General features: G+C 37.0%; 1 long non-coding RNA gene across 1 annotated transcript; it reads right to left on the bottom strand.

The window, feature by feature from the left end:
• Positions 1–1,221: 1,221 nt before the first annotated feature.
• Positions 1,222–14,074, bottom strand: LOC117074846. Its single transcript, XR_004433735.1, has 3 exons — positions 13,826–14,074; positions 12,027–12,028; positions 1,222–1,232 (listed from the first exon to the last, which is right to left on the bottom strand). It is a non-coding gene; the product is annotated as an uncharacterized LOC117074846 (long non-coding RNA).
• Positions 14,075–18,220: the final 4,146 nt, after the last annotated feature.

Genomic DNA, 18,220 nt, shown 5'->3' with positions numbered 1-18,220 from the left:
TTAAATGCCTTATCTATTCTCACAGTTTACAAGATGCAAGGATGGAAGACCACAGGGCTCAGAGCCTTGCAAGATGCAGGGCTGATCTAGGAGCACCCAAGGTCTCACCAGTTCCAAAACCTGTATATTGTTTCTGTTGTTTTTCTTTCAAATTTATTCACTTTAAACAGATTTGGGCATTCTAATCTCCTTTGGATAGGTGCTCAAAAATAAGATTAGTGAGTATCTTAATGCTTGGACATGGAAGTTTTAAAATGTTGTTCTCTTTTTCTTTTTTTGATTTTCCTAAACATTAAATTGGCTGAGTTAACATTCTTACTCCAGAGGTTGGAAGTATGATGAAAGCCAAGAGTCTGACTTATTTATTCATCAATTCATTCAAATCCTACAAAACTATTCATCGACTTGGCCTTTCTCTAACAAAGACCTTAATTTAGAGGGGCTTGATTTCATTACTAGTAATTGGGAGAGTTTTTTGCATAGAAACAAATCTTATGATCCCTTGGAGGAATATGAAAGTCATCACTGGATGAGATGACCCATGAGTAAAATGGGTGAAAAACATTCTAGAAAGGAAGAATCTGTAAGAGAAGTTGTTTTTAGAGAAAAAGAAAGTTTGTTAGTGGTAATGATATATCTTGGGCTAGCTATGTCATTTGATCTCCTTAGATAGCTTCTTCAGGATCGAACTTAAAATAAGTTTTTTTTTCCCCTCAGTCTAACACAAATAATACAGAAAAAAGGTTTAGGCTGAAAAACAAACAAAATAAACACACGTAATTCAACCCACCCAGATATAATGGCATAAACACTTGATATACAAGCTTCCACCTTTTTAGTCTGCATATATAATTTAACAGAAATCGAATCATAGCATAATACATATTTGAAGCTTGTTTTTAATTTGATATTATGAATACAAATTAATATCAATAAGGAAAGATCTATAGCATGATAATTACACAGCTCATAGTATGATATCATCATAATTTACTTAATCTGTTCTTTAGGATTAGACAATGAGACTTGGTTAAAATTTTTCAATTGCCAATAGTGACACCATGAATGCCAACAAAACCGTTGGTGTAAGGGAAACAATGAGAGATAGATAGCAACAGGTCTGGAAATGAAACTATTTATTACATTAAAGGTGTAAACATTTTAAAGGCTTTTGATAGATGATCCCAAATTATTTTTCTGAAAATTGTGCAAACATACGTAGCAGTGTACGGCTGCATCCATTTCCCTAAACCTGCAGGCTGATATAAATAAATGTCAATTTCATTGCATTTTGTTGCAATAATGTTGAATAATTTTTACTATGTACATTGGCTGCTTGCATTTCTTCTTTTATAAATAGCTTATCTTTTTTGCCCACTAATTTTTACCTGAGTATTAGTCTTTTTCTTACTGATTTATAAAAATTCTCATTTTATAGTAATGCTTTATAATAAATGTTGCATTTTTTTTCCAATTTGTCTTTTTTCTTTTAATTTTACTTACAGTTGTTTTATGCAACAAACTGGTTTTACATTGTGTATAGTCAAATCCATCAGCATTTGCTTATTTGCATTTTCCCTTTGGTTTTGGCTTAGACAATTCCAGGAACTTTAGAGCAACTCTGAAAAAGTCAAACTTATGATACATAAGCTCTCTACAAACTTATTCAAAATTTTCATGCGTTTGTACTCATGATACTTGTTATCAAACTATGCCTTCTATGGAAGACCATTTTCCCATAATTTTAGTCATGGTGCTGTGCCATTAAATATGAATAACAGCAGTCTTTTTAATTTTTCAGAAAAATAAATTTAATAAAATATCTTTCAAATCTAAGGTTTCCCACCACAGTTTTTCTTAAACATTTGGTGCTGCTACCCATTGCCTTTATTAATATCTAATAAAACCTGGCGTCATATTATATATTCTGTTATTTTAAATTTAATATGTCAATATTAAATGGCGTTGTGCAAAAGTTGCTATTACTTCCAGATGTTCTGCTAACTGACAAGTTCAAGGATTTCTAGTACTTGGTACATGTTTGCTACAGTTAAAAACTACAAGGGAGGTAATGTTCACAACACAGAAAAGTGAGAAAACTGAAGACTAAGAGTTCTGTTGTAACTACTGATTACTTCTTACCTTCTTTAAGATCCCATGCCTTGATTACAAATATCACTGACAAATGTATTCAATGAATCTGACTGCCACACTTGTGAAATTGTAATTTTCTGATGGGCTCAAATAACTTTTCCAAAGGTAAGTTTTTTTAACCAGAAAATTATTATTTTTTATATTAGAAGCATAAATGGAACATGGAAATTTCTTCTTTGCTTTTTAATACTTCCAGAGGCAGTCTTTATTGCTATACTGGGTCTGTGAAGACCACATACAAAGGCACTTCTCAACTGGCACTCACAAATAGAGGCTTTGAAAATATGCACCCATAAAATGCATGCATTTCCTGAACTGGTAGCGCTTTATTCAACAGACCATTAAAAGCTCACTTAGAGGACCTCTCACAAGCTCATGTGCACTACAGGCACTTAAAGCTGGTGAACCCAGCGTAGTAAGAAACAAAACAAAACAAAAACGTGGACCAGCATCTACTAAAATTTACACAGAGAAAAAAGCTCTCACCCCAAACCCAAATTTCCTCCAACACTAACACTCTTATAAAGAACAGGTAATGTGACAAAATTGCCCCACTTCCAATCCCCCAGCCCAAATCCAACACCCCTCCTGCACTCCAAGTATCAATCATCAGCCCAGGCAAAGCAAATGAACTTTTAATCAATAACAGCTACTGTTTCTTGTACTAGGACTGTTTATGATTTAAAAGGGGAAAAATTAAATCAATCCTGATGTGAGTGTTTTCTCTCTTGAAGAGAAAAAGCAACACCCTGTGTCAAAGGGGGTAGTTTCGCATGTTTTAAAAACACATTATAAAAACAAATTTAAAATTGTTTGTGTGTGCATTGGCTACAGACAAAAAAACAACTTTGTGGGATGCTATAGATTGTAGGCAAGTGCCTTTAATCTATGTCTTCACACCATTGTATTTCCTGTTTATATTCATACATTGGCATAGATTAATAGAACTAGAAGAGAATATAGGGAATATCAGTCCAAAGACAGCTGCCTTGGGAAAACTGCCACTGAAGCTGTTCAGGCATAGGTACAAGGATCAGTTGGGAAGTTATAGAGAAAATCTGGACAACAGAAGGTTTTATAGACTATACTGGTGGATGAGATTGATTGTATATGGATATCTAGTATGTAGAACCTACAAAAGTTGGTCTACTCTTGTTGAAGATTCTTGCCCCTTTCTCTATTCACATCTAAAAGGCAGCCCTCGTCTGGAATTTCCAGGATTCTGCCTAAGAGGCTTTTAAACCCCAGTACCAGAGATCTTTAAGTATCCTGTGTATTCTGATTCTTGCCTCGATGTTCCTTCCATTACTCTAGGCCACATCCAGGTAGGTCTGACTAAACACCATAAATCCTAATAATACTGGTGGTCAGGTCTTTCTGCATCTTAAATATTCCTTCAGCCAGAGAGAAATCAAACTGAACTCTTTATGAAGGCTGCTGCATTATTTTGGCATGTTTGTGCAAAACCAGAAATAACTTCCCTGAAGATTACTGAAATGAAATCATCGTTCACCTAATTGAGAAAGGCTACACAGGCTTATGCCCAATTTTAAAGAGTGATGTGATTGGTGGGGAAATGATGATGGAAGTGATTTCTTGACTGTTTTCTTTTACAGTTTGCTGAAATGGAACAAATCAATCCTGTCTTGGTTATTTATAAAACCTTAACACCAACAAGGCGGGGTGAACTAATGAAACCAGGCACAAGGAATGTGGGAACTCTCATTTCTAAACTGCTGGCACACAGACATGCATTAGTGTCTTGTAGCTTTTAAAGGGTTTGAAGAAATGAGTTTTCTGCCTCCAACAACTGTTTGTAGAAAACAAGCACTTACACCCAATTATTTACCACTGTAACTGGCAACCAGGGGACAGATCCAACAAAGAAGTCCATGTTTTTGAAGAACAAGGATAGTATATCCTCGTGTAACCTTCGAAGAACACAATAACTGTACGCTCTTAGAAAATAGTGACCATATGACTAGTAACACAAAAGATTTTGTAACAGACTTATAAGGCATATTTAATCCTTGTACTACCTCTATGAAGTCAATATTTTCCACATGTTACTGATGAGGAAACTAAGTCTCCAAAGGATCAAATGGCTTGTTCAAAGACTATTAATTCTTGTGTAGGAGGTGAGTTTTAATTTAAAAAAAAAAAAGACAATTCATAATCTAAAAAGCCAGGATTTGAATTCAGTTCTATGGCTAAATCCTAAGTTCTTTTCATTTTTCTAAGAAATATTTTTCTGGGAAGCAGCAGAAGAAATTTGATCTCTATTAAATATTATGTCAATGTGGAGTATGAATAAAAGATTTGATGTCTGTCAGCCACAGATCAATGCTGCACCTCTTCTATTCTCCCTTTCTGGTGCCTTGTTTTGTTTTTTTTGTTGTTGTTTTGTTTTTTTTTTTTAGATCTGGTGCCCATTTATAAATAGTTGATATTCACACATCCTCAGAACTCCTGAACACCTGACAACTGTCATCTCTGCCATTGTTCATTATGAGGACACTGGTACCTGAGCCGGGAGTACCATCTCCTAGTACCTCCTAAGTCACCAAACCTCAAGATGCAGCTGTAGGTCAGGGGTCCACTGTGTGAAAAAGCACCACAAAAAGGAAAACAGTGACCTTTTAATGTAGTATATACCACATCTCATCTCCTGTGCTCTAAAGCTACACTGAGTTGCCTTATGCCGCTGAATGTCTGAGAGGTTCCTTCAGCTGTCACTAGCGATGTTTTTTTCCACAGGGCTCATATTTGGATCTTTGTGTCTGGGACAAACGATGCACTAGACTCCATCTCCTTTCAGTGTTCCACTTTCATCCTCTGGGGCTCCAGCTGCCAGAACTTCTGCCTATGGTCTCTAGCACTTGTCTGAAAGTTCATGTGCTATCCAGGTAGTAATAGCTCAATGATCCTGATTTGCTGGACGGCTCTTGGTTTACAAGAAGAAATCCATGTGGCTCATCAGCATTATGACCTCACAGCTAAGTGGCTGAGGAATAAAATATGTCTATATATATGGGAGTCGTATGGTCTGAATATAGGAGCAAGAGCTTTTATCCATGTTCCCTTATCTGTCTGGAGCTTTGGAATGTAAATTTAAATGTGTATGTGCTCATACTGCTGTCATTAATGATAAGCTGTCTGGAAATGTAGTGATGGCATGTCAGACTCTAGGGAGGGAGGTGGAATTTTCCATTACCAAAGTCATTACTTATTATGTTTAGTGCCTTGGGTATATATGTGACAAAGTGAGTCAGAGGGAAGGGCATTTGAAAAATGGAAGATGAAGAGAAATGTCTACCTTTAGTACTGCCATTAGACCTAGGTGAGCAAGAACTCCTGCCCCAAGCCCCATACCTTATGGGGACTGTGCTTTGGAGGATCTTCCTCCAAATTTTCTAGTCCCCTTCCAGTGCCTGAGACAGGTGAGGCCCACAATGTCATCCAGGCAGGGCTTTCCATGCCTATACAGGGACCCTCATGGATCTCAGTCAAACCTCTATCCCATGTGTGGAACCAATTAGATGCCTGAGGAGTTCTAATATTCCCATCTGTGGAGTTATTCCAAGGCTGCAGGGTGCTGACCCGGCAAGCTGATTACTCTTACTGACTGGTGTGGAATGTCTTTTGAAGGACTGCATGAGGTTGGGCCTCCAGAATGGGACCGAAATAGTGATTTGAGGTGACTAAAACTGTTTATATAGACAAAGGCTCCATGTATTTTTCCAGAGCTTCACATATTCTAGGGTGGCCAGGCCAGGCTTCAGGAGAGGATCACCCATAAAAATAGATTTCTCCTAGGGAGGATCCAAATCTGATGACTTCCAGTCCAACATAACATTGTTTTAAGCTCCCTAAGAATAGAAATCATCCTTATCATCATGGCTTCTCAGAGGCTGGCACAGTGCTAAGCATATGACAGACAGGAAAAAACATACTTAACTGATATTAAGATCTCTTCCTCCTGTTCACCCATCCCTTCAATAATTATTTCTTCTAACCACAATATTTCCTGCTCGCAGACCACATGTAGATTCTCAGAGTTTCCAAAGCACACTGGGCTGGAGATCAATGATGTTACTAAAACGCCACTCTCAGAAATGCATTTGGAAGACTATGCACTAATAAATGAAGAAAACTGCATTGGAGGAGGTATGATAAATGAATTTCTGTAAGATTAAGACTCACATGTAGGGGGAAAGTCTTATACAAGCTTCAAATAAAACAATATCGTTATTTGCTCACAATTATAAAAATAGAGAAGCAGAGCAGACAACTTTAATCTCTTGAGAAAAGCACATGCTGCTCAACAGAATGCCAAGAATATAAAATATGCCTAATTATCTTTTTATAATTTAGAAAGCATAAAAAGTTATTACCCTGCTACAGCTTTATTTGAAAACAAAATTTAGCATTATTTTCTGATTGTAACAGATTAGGCTTCCTGGTATGGTGCTTTTGTAGTTGTTTACAAGAAACAGACGAGAAGTGAGGTAGTTATTGCAAGGTACATATCTACTTTAATTGCCACTAGGAACGATTCAAATGGAGGCAGCTTTAGGGACCAACCACCTCACCCTCCTTCCCTCTCTACCTCTCTTTATCCCTTTCTCATAACCCGTGAAAGGTGGTGCCATCACAAGATTCACCAACCTAAGAGATGAGGTCATGTGGGACCAGGCAAGTTTCCCTGGACCAATCAGAACCCCCATGCCCAAAGAGCAGCTGTCTGCTGAACAAGGCTATGAGTATGGCAGTTTAATGTTGAAGGGAAGTTTCGATATTGCATCAGATATGTCAACCATAAATATAAATACTTAGAAAATATAAGTATAAAGGAAAGTAATTTTAAAATCACTGTAATTTTAAAATCCCACCACCTAAAGATAATTGCCATGAATAATTGAATACATTTCATTCCAATTTCAACATAGGCATATATACTCTGAATATTTTTCACTAATTTTGCACAGTGTAATTCTATATATGTTTGCACATGACTAAATATTTACTAAAATACTGTTATTAATGGCTATAAAATGCTGATCAAATGAACGCACCATACTTTATTCCATTGCCTTTAAAAATTTTTACAATATGTATTTTTCATTTTTAAACAAATATATCCTGAACAACTTTGTAGCTAAGTCTTTGTAGACATACATGATTTCTTTAGGATACATTTCTCCAACTGGAATTGCTGGGTCAAAGAGGATGAACTTTTACAAAAGTTACTGACAAATACTAAAATTTTACAGAAACAGTTATGCCAATTTAAACTCATACATCCTGTGTACGAAGTGTCTCTTTCTTCATACTCTGTGAACACCAGGTATTATGCTTCTCTCTTTGTTGTTCATTTCTAGTATTATAATTTATTTCATTAATTATTCATCTGCAATTTATAAGAGAAGATTGCTGCCATCAGTTTCATTGACCCCTTAGGGATAAATATAAATTAGACTCTTTTAAAGTTTCACAGAGAATACAGGGATAAGTCTCACGGGGTTCTATAAAAGAGACCCTTCTGTGCCAGTTTTGAAGTCTCAATATGTGTGTGGATCTGAATACTGACTATCTCTGGTCTATTTAAAGATTAGGAGTTTGCTAAGTGAATGGATCTTCTTTGTTATGAACAATTATTTCATGTAATAACACACACTTAAATTATATTTTACTCTAAAGAAAAGTGTGTAGAGGGTAGTTTTGGTTGGTTTGGTTGGTTGGTTGATTGGTAAGAGAAGAATATCCAAAATTTCTCTAGAACATTCTTTCATCCAAACTGCTAGAGTGCTGATGACTGACTAATGCATGAATAAAGTCAGTACTCTATGTTGAAAGTCTTCCTGAAACATAAAACTGCTTTTCTGGTAAGAGGGAAGGCTGAGAATCTCTTCTCTTTTCCTTAGTTTTTTGGTTGTTGTAATTCATTATTTTTCTTGGATCATATCTCTTAGGAAAGATGTGTCTGTTCAAGTAATTGCTTACTCCTGCGCACTCCTCCAGGTTCAAGGGCAGAGCAATTCAACTGCACACTGTTTAATGCTTTGCTTCCAAATAAGCAATGTTCCCATCGGTATCCTCCTTTCTTCTGGTCGTTGCAACAAGGAGTTTTCTACACTAGAATCAGTCTCTGGATTCTTCTCTATCCGATCTCATTTGATTCTTATTAAAACCAGAACTCTTTTGAAAATATGTGAGTAAGCACCTTTGATCCTTTCATATTTTTCAAGGATTTCTTAGTTTCTTCCCAACACTCAACTGCCAGATTTCTGGGTGCAGCCAGTCCTACATAAAGACATTTTAAGCTGATGGCATCATCTGAATACCCAGGGAAAGGCCTTTTTGGGGACCCTCAGAAGCATGGATGGCTAGAAGCCACACTGGTCCTGTCCTTCATTTCTTTGGAAGTGAGTCAAGGAAGGCAGGACTTTCAGACACATGCTCCTTTCATCCTGCAGATAAAGTGTTCTCACAGAAACAATGAACCTTAATACAAATACAAGCAACTTCAAGATGCATGTTTTCCCTCAGTCCATGCTCTCTCAAGATCTTTCTTACCAGGCCAACTCTTCTTTATGTCATTATAATTTTCTGGCTGAACATCCTGAGGCCATAGGGCCTTTCTACCTGTACAGAATCACTATCAAGCTCTCTGGGTGTTAGAGTGAAGATTCAGATTTACACTAACATGTATGTGGAGATTTAAAGGTTTATCTGAGGTAGGAGCATGCATTAGAGGAGAGAGCTAAGCCTCAGGGCTTCTGGGACCAGCTTTGCTTTCATTTGCACTGTATCTTTGAAGATACTATTGAGTACACTTTGGAATTTTAGAGTCCTCATTTATAAAATGAAGGAGTTAAAGTTATCAGAAAGTTTCATTTCTCCTAAAGGGTGAATTATTATTTTACCCAGAAGGGGCTAATACTTTTAATTTGAAAAAAAAAAAAAAAGTCTAATGAAAAATAAAGCTTGGTACCATCGTTTTGGTGGCAAGGCATAGGTTTTCAAGGTTGAGCAGTTACAGGACAGATAGCCATGCTGCACTGAGTGTCATGACCACCAGCATACCTTGGCTCTCCCTCCTGCTCAGTGACCTTGGTAAACCACCTCACTGTTTTCAGCTACAGATTCTTAATATAAACAAACAAACTAAACTTAAAAACAAAAATACAAAGCAAAACAAAAAAATCACAGGGATAATAACTGTATCTCCTTTATAGTTGAGACCATAAAAGAGAAGTCCTGAAGTGCTGTTTACTTAGCTGCTGGCACAAAGCTAACCCTTACTGATTAGTGTTAATATTACTAGGGCCTGCTAGAGCTAAAAGTTTAGCAGGTATGTCATTTGAACCCTCATGATTTAATTTGTTCAGTTTCTTCATTGCTTTTTTAGGGATACATTTCAACGTCTTTCTTTTTGCAAGTTTGTTTTTAATATATTGTGTGTGTATGTGTACATCGAGACACACACATAGATATTCAATATAGTTCAGTATATACAATGTCTATACACTTCAAAGGCTAAAGAACTTTTACTATTCCATTTATCAGATATTTTTGCTAAATATTTCCAATTGAGTTTTTTAATAATTCAAATCCAATTGAGAGAAATCTCTTACGAAAATGTTTATTTTTATTGTAGGACACTTGCATTACTTTACAAAGTAGCTCCTCAAAAGCACAAACATTTTTAAAAGCTGATTTCAAATAGCAAAAAGAAAATGTACATACATGCCGAAGTAATTTCTTAAAATTTAATATCAGCTTTGTCATAAAATTTTGGAGTTCGGTTACTCTGAGTATTAATAAATATAGTTGTACAATTTGACCACTATAGTTTCCATATCAATTGGTTGAATATCATAGCTTATTTGGACATAATTATGAAGTATATATGACTAGATCCAATTCTAAGTACATCTCTGCTCCATAAGCTTCTGATGGTATTAAGAACATTGTTTCACAAAAATTTGTGCTGTATTATCATTGCAAAAACATGTAATTTTATCTTGAATGTTAAATGTTTTCATTGAATTTACTATGGCATTCATAATAATGTCAGATGTTTTGCACTGTTAAGAGAATGAATTTCCAAAAGACTGACTTTGATTCCATAAATTTGATGAAAAAATGCATAGATTGGAATGAACTGATTTTTCACTTGAGGTGTTTTGATGGCACTGACATAAAACTGTCAAGCCAGGAGAAGTGGCACATGCCTGTAGTACCAGCTACACAGGTGGCTGAGGCAGGAGGATCTCTTGAGCCTGGTAGTTAGAGTCCAGCCTGGGCAATATAGAGAAAAACTGTCACTAAAAAAAGAAAAACAAAAACAAAACTGTCCTTATTTAACTGTTAATTTCTTCTGCTCATTGAGCCATATACTAACAGCTATTGCTTTACTCTTAATTCATTTACAAAAAAAAAAAAAAAACCATAGAGTGATAAATGTCTGAAAATAATTTAAAATAGCTATTTGATCTAAATGAAAAGTCATATCTCACAGAAGCCTATGAAGGGTACGTTCTGTGGTTACAAATGGGACATAATCTTTACAAACTAGTTACTTACTTTTGCAGTAATGTCTGCTGCTTCTCCATCACATTTGTATCTTCTGGTTTTTATATGGTCAGTATATCACTGTAACACGATGAATGGTAAATGCCAACAAACATTTTATATATGTTACATGCTTATTATTAACTTTCTTGAGCAAACAAAATTTGCTTCTTATTTTTCAACTCAATACACTGTATTAGGCCATTCTAGCATTGCTATTATATAATATAAAGAAATATCTGAGACTGCGCAATTTATAAGAAAAGAGGTTTAATTGGCTCACAGTTTTTTTTTTTTTTTTTTTTTTTTTTTTTTTTTTTTTTTTTTTTGAGACGGAGTCTCGCTCTGTCGCCCAGGCTAGAGTGCAGTGGCCGGATCTCAGCTCACTGCAAGCTCCACCTCCCGGGTTCACGCCATTCTCCTGCCTCAGCCTCCCGAGTAGCTGGGACTACAGGCACCCACCACCTCGCCCGGCTAGTTTTTTATATTTTTTAGTAGAGACGGGGTTTCACCGTGTTAGCCAGGATGGTCTCGATCTCCTGACCTTGTGATCCGCCCGTCTCGGCCTCCCAAAGTGCTGGGAGGCTCACAGTTCTGCAGACTGTACAGGAAGCATGACACTAGCATCTGCTTCTGAGGAGGCCTCAGGGAGCATTTACTCATGGTGGAAGCTGAAGCGGGAGCAGGCCCTTCATATGGCAAAAGCAGGAGCAAGAAAGAGAGTGAGATGGGAGGTATCACACACTTAGAAGACCAGATCTCCTGAGAACTTAGAGAACTCACATATCTCTAAGAGGATGGGCTAAACCACTCATGATGGATATGTCCCCATGATCCAAACACCTCCCACGAGGCCTCACCTCCAACACTGGGGATTACGATTCACCATGAGATTTGGATGGGGACATATTACGTTGGTGCAAAAGTGATTGTGGTCTTTGCCTTTACCTCCAATGGCAAAAACCGCAATTACTTTTGCACTAGCCTAAACACAGTCAAACCATATCACACATATCTAATTTTTTTCTTTTAACTTATTGTTGCTAGAAGTATGTATGGAAAAACTTAAAAGCTTTGTCAAAGAAATAAGTGAATAGTTGTAAATTTTACACAGTACAATAAATGACAAAACAATACAAAAACTGTTCAAACTCTTCTCTTTTTGCTCCACAGGTAAGATGACTCTGTCTTTATTTCCTCCACTTATTTCACATGTACCTGAACTATAATTTATTACATTTGTCATTCACAGTCTCCTGGTTGACTGCCAGTTGGTAACTTCATGTATCTTGCACGCCTTGCCACTGATCACAGTATAACTGATTGGTATACCAAGTGGCCAGCAGTGAAAGATTATCAAATACATCTCCCAGAACTACCTGAAACTGGAAAGAGTTAGCTGTCCCTAGCAACTTATGTCTGAGCGCACTTCATTTCATCAGCAAGATCTTTTTGAAGAAGAAACATTAGTGATGAGGAAAGGGGCAGGGAAAGAGGGATGAATTACCACTGGTGATTCTTTTAGATTCGGCCATTTATGAGGGTAAGAACGCTGTGCACTGCATGCATGTCGCACGTGCTACTAGATGAGACCACGGCAGAAATTGCAAGAGGAAAGGGGAGGCCTACCCATCTATTTACAGCTTGTTCTAAAGCAATGATTGATTATACTAAAATTTCATTATACAATGAAAAGTCTGAGATAGATACTAAAATAGACAGGAAACCAGGGCAACACTCATAAATTAGTATTGTCAGGGACTTATGATCACACCACGTAGAGTCCTTTTAAAACTATCTGGATTTGTTCTCTATGGTTCAAGAAGAGTTATGACTTACAGAAAAAGGTCATTGAGAGATTAATTTTAAATAACTATCATGAAGGGTTTCTCAAAATGGCATAAACAGTGGAAAAATCGCCACTGGAAATATTAAATCTGAACATGGATGTTATGGAGAAAATGACAGCTGGGCAAGGTAAACGCCAAGGATCTTTCTAAAGGTTTCATGATTTTTGATCAATGTATTGTTATAGACAGATCTTAAAGGTGTAGAATCATAGCCCTGAGAATCTTGGAATGATTTCAGCAAATGTAAAAAAAAAAAGAAAAAGAAAAAAAAAGAAAAAGAAAAAATCTTTCTGGGTTTACACATTCTTCCAAAGACTTTTAATGGGTTCACAATTATTTAAAGAATTTGATAATCTTTAGAGTAGCCACAGAAAAGAATAGACTATTGACTGAAAGGGATCTTAGGATGTTATCAAATCCAGGGTTTATTGTCAGATGCAATGCTTGGCACATAATTGATGCAAAAGAATCTTTTGGAACAATTAAGCTTTCTGAACCTCATCTATATAATGGGAATTGTAATATCCGCTGAATTCTAGAGAGACCAACAATGTCCAACAGCTACTAATGGAGAGAAAAGAATGTCAGTTACTTATCTTCTTATGAGATAATACAGAAGCTGTGTAATTAGGTGAAAGATGAGTAGCTGTAAAATAAAAGCCATTTTGTATACTATGTTTAGAGATTTCCGATACTGTTGTTTGTATTCAACTTGTGATGTATTACTTCCATTAATCTCCGTTTCTTTGAAAGATAAACGTCATAAAATGGTCCTCCCAGTGTATGACTACATTCTTATTTCTGGGCAGAGAAACTTTTATGTAAATCTTATAGGGTAACTGGTAAATCGTGGATGGTTTTAACCCAAATACTCCAATCCTTATTTTCTTCTACAACTCTTTTTGTCTGCCTATGAAGGTCTAGGCAATGAGTAGTAGAATAAAATTATTTCTTTTTTCAAATTACCTATTTGGTTAAAACTGCAGCTGGTGAAATAGAAGGCATTACTACGGCCAATAAATTAAGCCATAACCCATAGGAAAAACAGGTTCTAAGTTTCAATCACAGCTGCATTTACTAGCTATGTGACTTTAGACAAGTTATGTAAATTCTTTCAGACCTGTTTCTCCATTTATAACATGGGAAAAATAATGATTTGCAGGGTTGTTAAGGATTAAATGAGATAAATTATATGAAGTGTTTAGCAAGTCTGAAAATACGCCATAGTACTGTTTCCCTCCAACTACAAGTCCTGAAAAGGCTGGAGAAATGTGCTCTGCAGAATAGAATTCAATTTCATCAATATGTTCAGAGTCTGTTCTATGTCCCCAGCACTGCTACAGACATGGTGAAAAGGAAAAGAGAATTTTAAAAATAAATATAAACTCATTCTTTCCCTCCAGAAAAGGAACAGTGAATAGCCCAGTATGGTTTCTAGGAACGTATATGTAGAGATAGATGAGACTGGAGTGTCCTGAGTAGGAGGCTGTGGAGCTGAGACTTTTGCCTGTACACAGGGGATAGAAGTAAACGTCAGCAACACCATCTCTGAAAGAAAAAATTTTGGTAAAAAAAACAGCCAGTTAGTCCTCAGGTAACACTCTTACAGGACAAAATTACAGGTTGATAGTTATAATCACTTGTTTCAATTCCAGAAGGCATGTCCCAGAATGATTTGCAGACTTCCACCACAGAGCCTAAGTGCAGGATGTAGCTAACAAGCAGTGAAGGGAGAACATCGTACAGCGGGTAACTGAGCAGGAACAAGGCAGCCCAGTGGGCCAAACACAGGATTAGTTTCACACTCCTGAGCTATCTTGGCTCGGCTGTCACATTGCTTGGGGACATGCAGGAAGCTGCTTCATTTCCACATTTCACCATCTGTGAGATGGGGTTGTAATTTTACCGAATACATAGGGGAGCTCAGGGGCTTACTACACTGCTTTTAAGTTAAGGTTTTGGAGAAAATTTGCTATTATCAGAAGCAAGAGATTATAAAATAACAAAATGTATATTTTTAATGTACAGTGGATTCTGATTATTGGCAGATTCTGTACGTTTTTTTTTTTTTTTTTTTTTTAATTGAGACGGAGTCTTTGCTCTGTCGCCCAGGCTGGAGTGCAGTGGCGCGATCTCGGCTCACTGCAAGCTCCGCCTCCCGGGTTTACGCCATTCTCCTGCCTCAGCCTCCTGATTAGCTGGGACTACAGACGCCCGCCACATCGCCCGGCTAATTTTTTTTTGTATATTTAGTAGAGACGGGGTTTCACCGTGTTGGCCAGGATGGTCTCGATCTCCTGACCTCGTGATCCGCCCGTCTCGGCCTCCCAAAGTGCTGGAATTACAGGCTTGAGCCACCGCGCCCGGCCGATTCTGTACTTTTGTACCTATTCACTAAAACATATTTGTAACTGCCAAATCCATATTTGTGGCTCTTTTGTGGTCATTCACAGACACACACACAGGCAAAAGTTTGAGTCTCCTGATCCACAGATTCCCACCTGAAGTGGAATAAGGTAGTGTTCTGTGTATTCTTTCCATGGTCTATTTACTACCATGTTTTCTGCATTTTTGTGCTTTGTTGGTGACTTTGCTATTTGGAATGGCCTCCAATTATAGTGCTAATAACGTACCGTGTAGTGATCCACAGCACAAGAAGACTCTAATGTGCCTTGCAGAGAAAGTATCGCTGTTAGATAAGCTCCATCCAGTCATGATTTGCAGTGCTTTCGACCATGATTTCAATGTTAATAAATCGGTAACATATATTAAATAATGTATTTTAAACAAAAACATACACAAAACAAGGTTATTTATTGATCAATTGATCAGTGGATAAAAAAATGTTGGGGTCAGAGGCTTGCAGGAACCTAACTCTGTATTTCTCCTAGGAGCAATGGTTCAGTATTTGCTATTAATTTAGTGTTTGAGGCTACTTTATAGAACATACTTTCTGCAAATAATGAGAGTCAATTGTAGTTATTATTGATTATCTTAAATGTTTCCCTTAGACAATAAATTACCTTTAGGGATGCAGGAGAGTTTATTAGTTGTTTCATCCAACTCCATAATTTTACATTAGAGAAAATGAGGTGTCAAGATGTGACGTGATCTCAGGCCTTAAGTACAGACAGAGTCCTCAAGTCCATCTTTATATGATTAGACTACACTGGCTTTCCTGGGTAGACATGGGGAAAATGACTGCTTTAGAAGGTGCAGTTTCATGGGGTTAGATAAAAGAGTGATTTCCTACTTGGCTCATGCTTCAGGCTTCATGTCCAGCAGTGCCTGTTTTTCTGGTGATGTTTAGATGCTGGAATACATATCTCATATGTTTGTGTTTGAAGAAACAAATGCCCTTGCTCCATGTTTGTGGGTGGCACTGTGCTATAGCAAAAGACCCATATCAGGGAAATGGGATCAACATTTATAGAAAGCTTTTTTTTTCCTTTTAAATCACTGCTATTAGTCTAGACATGTTATTTATGCAGTTAAGTCAACAAAGTTTCGTTCTTTGTTATATTTTTCTCAATATTCCAAGGACAAAGTAGAAGTCAATTATCTTAAACTAAGGCAAAAGAGATTTGGTTAACACTTAGGTCAAACTAGGAGACTAAGAGAAAGATGAGTCATTGGGAGAAAACGATTATACCTAGAGTTGTTGAGGAAGCACAAAGATGACTGTGTGCCCTGAATGATGTCATTAAATTCAGCAAGTATTTGTGGATCTACTAAGTGCAAAGCATTTTGCTTTGTGCTATAATATTAATCTTTTTAGGTCTATATTATGGTAATACTATTATAATCCCAAATTCATTCTGATTGCCAACCGATTTGGGTATGATGGGATAACAATAAACAGGCATGATTTATCCAAAATCATAAACTATATGTTGTCTCTAATCTTTTTCTTGGTATCATCCTTTTTTTCCCCAATGTATGCTTGGAAATGTCATTCCTGGAAACACAAAGAGCCAATAAACCAAATGCAGTAGCTTCTCAGTATAGAAAGTCAGTGTCTAAGAATGAGAATCTAGAGTCAGGTCCTTGGGCGAGATCTAGAAGCCAGATCAACCTGATCTGTTCCTTGGCATATGAACATTTCTTTTGATAGCCCCAGGATAATCACTACGTAATGTGATTGTAAGTGGAAGACAAAAAATAGCCCAGTTTTTAGGTGCACTGAAAAAGTTTGGGGTAAATTTAGAGCTGAGGCCTGCATTGTTTTATCACTGAGTTTTCTTCTATAATTTGTATAAATTATCCAGGTATAATTTGTCAAATAACACTAACAATCAATTGCCATTGGTTCTTCTTTGTCAACAGATTTTAATCTTCTAAGAAAAAGAAAAGGAGGGAATTAACATTGAGCACTTACCATGTACCTTACACTGCTCTGGACTGTTCTATATGTTACATTATTTAATTCTCATACAAACAGTTGAGATGGGTGCTTTTACCCCAATTTTATCAGTAAAGAAACAGAAGCAAAGAGATTATGTAACTTTCCTAAGATCATTAAGTAATGGAGCCAGCTTTCAAATCCAAGGATACCTTGATCCAAAAGCCATCCTCTTTACTGAATAACAAAGCCTCCCTCTTGTTCATATATTTTTTGTATAATACTTGGAGAGTTCAGGCATTGTTTCTCATTGAGTGATACGTGGACCTTATGTGTCAGAATCATCTGGGATACCTATTAATGATGCAAATTCCTGGACTCCATCTCTGAAATAGGAGTCAGAATTTCAATGGGTAAGTTTCTAGAATCTGGTTTGTTAACAAGCTTCCCAAGTGCTCCTTATGCACTCTGAAGTCTGAGAGACAATGATCTGCATACTCATACACTTCAAAGGGGGTAGAATAGTAGAGAATATCACAAAGCCTGCACCAAAGACACTGATGTTTGTAGCAGGTGCTATCAATGCCCTGCGCATATCCCTGAGCCTCAACCATGTCATTCAGGCAGCCAGCTTTAGCTGTCAGTATCTTATGCCTTCTCCTTGGGCTTTTCCTCCAAGTCTTAGATAAAGCTCTGTTTGTATACATGGCAGACAAGCAGTACCAGAAAAATAAATACTGTACCCTCTGCCACCTGCAGTTCTTAATCAATGGCCAGTAGGAGCTGGTGTACAAATTCTCCAGCTCTCTGAATACTTGGGTGGAGGAATCTGAGGCTTGTTTTCTACACTGTTTTCCAAAGATTCCCCTGTAAGATTAAGTTTCTGTCATCCACAGTGGTCACTGTCTTAATATCTCACCTTGTATTTGCTGCCTTCTCTTCTCTGTCTCACTTCTATACTTTTCTATCAATTTTTCCAGTTTGACTTTTACATACTGCTTGCGTTTACATCTTTGTCTCTCAGTCTGCTTCTGGAGAAACCCCAAACAAGAAAATGATTAGCTAAAAACTCTCCAATTGTAGCATCTTCTTCTGTGTATTGGGTTGCCATGTTTCTTTTCTCCTTCCTTCACTGGGACAGCTGCTAACTTCTAGACTAATTTCAATCATCTGGCAGGTGCCGCTCTAGAAAACACATGCCAAATGCTGTGTTTTCTAAATCAGCACCTGTGTTTTCTAAATCAGTTCTCTGACCTCTTCTCAGCCCATCACATCCATCCATCCTTCAAAATAAAGT

This window comes from Trachypithecus francoisi, unplaced genomic scaffold (genome assembly GCF_009764315.1).
Source record: "Trachypithecus francoisi isolate TF-2019V2 unplaced genomic scaffold, Tfra_2.0 Lachesis_group5, whole genome shotgun sequence".
NCBI classification, from domain to species: domain Eukaryota; kingdom Metazoa; phylum Chordata; class Mammalia; order Primates; family Cercopithecidae; genus Trachypithecus; species Trachypithecus francoisi.
This window is presented reverse-complemented; position numbering and strand designations above follow the sequence as displayed.